Consider the following 6,000-nt stretch of genomic DNA (forward strand, 5'->3'; position numbering starts at 1 on the left):
GCAAATGAGGTAAATCAGACTCAAAGAAGCTAGCTAATTTGCCCAGGTCACACATTTCAAACAGTAGTTGAAAGCATAAGTACTTGTAAATGTTTTACTCAGCATATGTACAAAATCTAATGGGTAGAGTATTAACCAGAATATTAAATTAGACAGACCATCCATCCCCTTCTTTAACCAGGCTGGATAAACATGAGTTTACCCTATTTAAAAGGACAGCATGTACTAACATAAAAATAATTTCCCATCATGTGCCAGCACTCAACGTTCTCCTGAAGCAAAGATGACTAAAGCTTACCCAATCTCATCTCCCCGACTTTAGGTCCCCAACTCAATCCCTCCTTCCATGCAGACCTAACTACTCATGGCCACGCCCACTCGTGCCCCTGTTGCATCCCTCCTCTCATGCTCCCACCTCTCCACAGGTATATCCCCTTCCCTCCATGTGCTTAGTCCCTGAGTGCCTATCCCACCCCATCTCCTCCTCCTCAAGATCATTAATTGGCATTGGACAAGCATATCCTGAAGGCTCCCTATGCCTGTGATTTGGGGAAACCAAGATGAACTCCCCACAAAGTGCTTGGCCTGGAACCAGCAGGTAAGATATTCCCAGAGACAGCCCAACACGATATGGGATGCAGCAGTACCTACAATAATTAGAGCTAGATCAAGGGCTGGGGACACTGCCGCCCAGTGTGGGGAGGAAGAAAAACAAAATGAAGAAATAGCTCCAGGAGGACCAAGCATTTGAGCTGGGTCTTAAAGAAGAGTAGGATTTGGATGAGAGAAGGCTGAGGCATAGAACGGGCCAAGGGCTGGTCCAGGGAGCAGACAGCTCTTCAGCTTGACTGGACAGTCCTGTGCACACAGCCAGGCGGGCTGCGTGTGGAGACGCAAGAAGGAGCAGCAAGACTGACAGCTAACAACCATGAACGTTTACTATGTTCCATGAAGAGCTTCATGTATTTTTAATTCTTTAACTCATTGAATCCACACTGCAACACTCTGAGGTAAGGACTAAAGTGATTCCAGTCTTACTGATGAGAACACCAAGACAGAGAGAGCAAAGCAACTTGACCACAAGTCATAAACCTAGTAAGAAACAGTTAGGATATAAAATCTGGCTCCAAAGTCTGTGCTTTTAACCACCCAACCAAAGTCCCTCTCAGGACAGCCTGATGGTGAAGGGGTACAGCTGTCATGAGGATGAAATGAGACCATGCTTGCAAGCAGTTTGCAACCTGTAACTCCAAGGCCACGGATGCTGGCAATAGGCTGCCGTGAATGTCTACAATGGACCTGCTAGCAGCTGAAGCAGGAGAGACACATCAGGACCGGAAACAGGACCTGAGCCCACTGGGCTAGTGTGAAGAGCAGAGGCCCAAAAACACACCTACTTTTAGGGTGTGCAGGAAGGAAACCAAGAAAGCAATGTGACCTAAAGGCTGAGGGAGGAGGAGATTTCAAAAAGGAGGGAAAGACAGGTGGGTATAAGCTGCAAAAGGGCCAAGAACAACAATTTAGGACTAAGAATGAGGCCCTGCAATTCAAGACTTAAAGTTTTTGGAGATATTTGAGATGAAGTATGAAGAAGGATAGTAGAGAGGGTGCAGGAGCTAAGAGTGGAGCCGATGAGAGAGTGGAGGGGGTGACCGTTCACAGCCCTGGGAAAGGCTGCCAGGCAGGGAGGGGAGCGAGACAGGGGCCCAGGGGCACCAAGTGCAGACACATGAAAGCTGCCCGCTGCACAGTGGCCCACAGCAGGCCTGTTTCTTCCCCTTCCATCCTTCCCTCCTCAATCAAGACAAGGGCTTTTCTAGGGTAGGTAAGGAGACTGAGGGCAAACAGCACGAAGGATATTCCCGTGACAGGACCGACAGGACCCTGGCAGCACTGAGAGGGAGTGTCAGCAGACACTGAGGGAGGGCTTCCTGTGTGCCAGGCGTTTTACCCACATCATCTCCCCTGATCCTCACAGGGACTGTAGGAGGCAGGCTCCTTCATCACACCACAGAGGAGGAGCCTGCAGTCAGAGGAGTCTAGCGCTTGTCCAAGGACACACCACCCAACCCAAGTCCCAGGTCCTGCTACCAGAGACCAGGCTCCTGCCCAAATTGAGGGTCTAAGAAGAGGGAACAGGGGAGAAATTCACTTGCGTTTTCCAAACTGGGAGGAAAAGAGGAGAGATGGGGGAAAGGGACAAGACATTCTGAGCCGGAAGGAAGAGATGCTGAGGGAGCTTAAGTCAGAGCAGGTCTTGTTTAGAGACAGAGGGAGGAGAAAAGCCAGGGTGGGTGTCTCGGGTAAGTCTGGGTATTATGATGAAGTGGCAATGAGAGAAAAGACTGTGGAGAAGGGTGACATACCTGTATTTCTAGGCTCCTAACTAAACCTCGAGGTCTAAAAAGGAAGTAAAAAATTACTTCCCTGCAACTGCTATCACGATGTTAACGAAAATCACTACCTATGACTGTAACATCACATGGGGCAGAAACTGTTTCTTTAATATCTGACTTTCTCCAACCACCATGAGTTGATGGACTCATAAATAGAAGAAAGCCCATAGAAGGAAGGCAACCCTTATATCAAAGAGAGATACAGAATATTTCGTTTTTACATATGCTTATGCATTTTGTTAACAAGTCTTTCTACAGTGCCTGTCCATTGTTATACTAGTATATAAATTGCGTAGAGATCGTTGGTATGGAGCGATAAATCTGAAAGTAGGGCCACTTCCTTTTCCTCTCTGTGGCAGGCGAACCTCTTCTGCAAATAGCAGACAAATTCCTGAGTAGTCATCATTTTATAAATCATTTGAAATGGATTCTTTAAAACACCATCTGTTGATCTGTTTAAGTTTCCCAAGAAAATAGGACTTCAGCTCAGATATTCTGGAGGCTCCAGCAGGTAAATACCAACCTGAATTCAGCTGTATTAAATATTTAGAGATGCACAGAACTTTAGAGCAGCAGGAACCTCTGAGATCACCTAGTTCAACTGCCTTACTTTCCATGTGAGGCAAGTAGAACTCAGAAAGGTTCAGGGACCTGCCCCAAGTAGCACAGCCATGAAAGCCCAAGTCTGGGCTAGAACCAGGAGATTCTCTCAAACAAGTGCTCTTCTACCACACCTGCTCCTTTCTCTTTCCCTCTTTCTAAACTCTAGGGGTTGGAATAAGGTATAAATTTAACCATAGTTTTAACTTACTATTATTATGCACTGGCTACATCTACAATCAAAACCAAAAATGCCCCTACAGATCCAGCTTTAGATAATACAGGCAATTTCAAATCCTGCCCAGGAAATTTTAAAGCCTTCTAAATATGTTCAACAAAGTGTTTTAAAGACTTATTAGTAAAGTGAATTCAGTAACAGAGCATGGAGTGAAAGATTCAATTTTGTGTTAAAAAAAATATTTTAGAGTTTCATTGATATGGAAATCAAATTTAACAGCAGTGATTTTTTCTTTTCTTTTTAAAATCTTGCAAGCACGGAGAGCATGAGATTATTCAAAACTGCTCAGGAGCAGCAATGATTATTTTAAGCTCATGATTCAACCAGTACATTAATTAAAAACTCCACCAACCCAATTGACAGATCCTGATATCAATGAGACAAGAAGAATTAAAATAATAGTTGTCATATAAAAATAGATTAAAGGAAGGAACAGCAGCAGATGTCAGGAGGACAAATGACAAGCACTGTGCGAAACTAGATGCAGCTAATGGGCAGCTTTTATGGATTTTTTAAAAAACGAAGATCCTGGAAATACACGTACGGTCAAGAAATGCTTCTTCGAATCTAATTTCTGGAAGCTGAGTGATAAAACTTGGCTAATAATTCCTTGCCGAGGAGTAGCTATGTAAGCAGGGAGAGGAGACAGCACGCGCAAAAGTGCCAAAACAACACTAGGTGACTCGGAAGGGGCCGAGGCAGGGGAGGGAAAAGAGGATGGGAAAGGTGAGGTGAGGGGGGACAGCCTGATACCCCACCGGCCCGCACAAACTTGACAACAAACGCCCATGTCCAGTGCAGCCTTTCCTTCCCCCGCGCCTGCCCTCGGTTCCGCAGCCGGTTCCCACGACCCCTCGGGGTGACTGACTCGAGCCCCACAAGGTCGGCATTAATTTCTATTCTTCCACTTATTCCTCTGAGCAAACAAGAGCTCTCTTGGCTGTCAACGTCCGGCAATCGTGAGCGGGAAGCTTTTTCTTTGACATCTGTCAAACCCCGTGCTAAACCCAGCCTCGCTGCGGTCTCCAGGACTCCAGGGCGGGCGGCGGGCCCACACCTGGGCGCCGGGCGACATCCCCGTGCCGTGGAGCACCTGCTCGCAGACCCAAGGGGGATCCTCCCCGGGCTGCCCAGGACCCAGATGGCGCAGGCCGGACGAAAGTTCGCAGGCTGGGGTCGGCCGCATCTCCGGCGGGGAATACCCGGGTGCAGCGGCAGCACCCGCGACAGGGCCGAAGGGGCAACGGGGGGCTCGGACTCCCCAAGCCCGGCGGAGACGCCCTCCCCGCCCCCACCCAGCCCCGCAGGCTCCCGAAAGGGAAGTGGAGGAGGCGGAGGAAGAGCAGAAGCAGCATCTCTCGCCCAACGCCCCTGGGGTGCAGCCGTCAAGGATGGTCGCTTCGGGGGTCCCCGAACCTTCCAGGGATACATCCTAGGACTCGCCCTCAGCCGGGTCACTGCTCCCAAAGGGTGGAGCTGTCCCTTTAAGAGGCAGCTGGCTGCTCCTACCTCCTCTCCCCGCCACCCCCCGGGTCAGGTAGCGATGCCCGCAGAGGGGAGGTGGGTATTCCCGCGGACTCTTTCCCGGTCCCTTTAAGGGCGCCTGCGGCACCTCTGCCCGCTCTACCCCGCAGCGCCAACCCCCGCGAGTGAGGATGGGGGCGGACGGGCGCGGCGCCTTTAAGGAGCGCAGCCTCCCCGCGGCCCGGGTGGGGGCAGGGAGCGGGCACGGGCCCTTTAAGGCCGGCAGCGGGCACGTCGGTCAGGGCTCCCCGGCGGCCGGGCTGCGCCCCGGGCGGCGGCTGAGGCGCCGCGCCTGCCAGGGTGCTAACGGCCCCGACGGGGTGCCCGCGGCCGCGCCGCTGGCCGCGGCCAGCCCGACACTCACCGTGGCTCGCCGGGAGCGCCCGCACCCGCGCCCCCACTCGGATCCCGCGGCGGCGGCGGCGGTGAGTCCGGCGCGGGTAAACAGGCACCTCCGTCCCTGACCTACTTTCTGCCTTCCCTAAATGTCGCACCACTAACCTACTTTCCGACCAATCCGCTCCCCGCCGGCCCAGGCCCGGCCCCCCGCCCACCAATCGCTGTGCCCAACCCCCCTTCCCCGCCCACCAATGGAGGAGTCGCGGAGCCCGGATACCTGCCTCTTCCCGCCAGCCAATCCTAGCGCCCGAAGGGAGCCGGTCTGGGCGGCCGCCCCCGTCCAATCCGCGCGCGGCTCGGCGGCCTGCGGGCCAGTTGTGTGGCAGCTAGAGAGGCCGCTGACCAATGGCGAGGCGGCGGGGGCCGGTTTACCTGCTACTTTCCCGCCACCAATCGCTTGGCGCACAGAAGCGCACGCCCCAAGGAGAGGACCAATCCGCGCGCTTTCCCTGGATTTCCTCGCCCCTGTCCTCTCTCCCCTCAGGTCTCCCGCTAGCCTTCGCCACTGCGGGTGCAGACGCCGCACTCCTTGCAGTCGCCTGCGATGTCCCTCTTCTCTAGGTCCCTGACTTGCTTCTGGCTCAGGGCTCTCACTCCCCCTCGCCCTTTTTCACTCGGGACATCCTGACGAAAGCAACATTCCCTCACTCCCCTTCCTCCAACTCCATCTAGGAGACCAATTTTAGGAACACAGAGTGCCAGACCCTTCCCAAAACATCTTGGTTTGCCAAAGTCCAAACGAGAGAAAAAGTACTTAGTATTTCCAGAAGTCTTTTCCATCCAAGTGTTCTTACGTTCTTTTCTTTCGTCCTGACCTCCAAGCATCCCACTGGAGCTGTCATT

The 6,000-nt window shown here is 52.4% G+C and overlaps 1 protein-coding gene across 6 annotated transcripts in view; it reads right to left on the reverse strand.

Annotated features, from left to right (window-relative positions):
* The window catches only part of BMAL1 (basic helix-loop-helix ARNT like 1), a 104,425-nt gene extending 99,180 nt beyond the window's left edge, over window positions 1-5,245 (reverse strand). For 5 of the 6 annotated variants that reach the window (XM_079929439.1, XM_079929441.1, XM_079929435.1 and 2 more), the window contains exon 1: window positions 5,123-5,245. The gene's annotated coding sequence lies outside the window, so the exon portion shown is untranslated. The remainder of the gene's footprint in view (window positions 1-5,122) is intronic. The other variant, XM_079929434.1, reaches the window with a different exon arrangement.
* Between the last annotated feature and the right edge of the window lie 755 nt (window positions 5,246-6,000).

The sequence above is a fragment of the Stenella coeruleoalba genome (assembly GCF_951394435.1).
Source record: "Stenella coeruleoalba genome assembly, chromosome: 8".
NCBI lineage: Eukaryota > Metazoa > Chordata > Mammalia > Artiodactyla > Delphinidae > Stenella > Stenella coeruleoalba.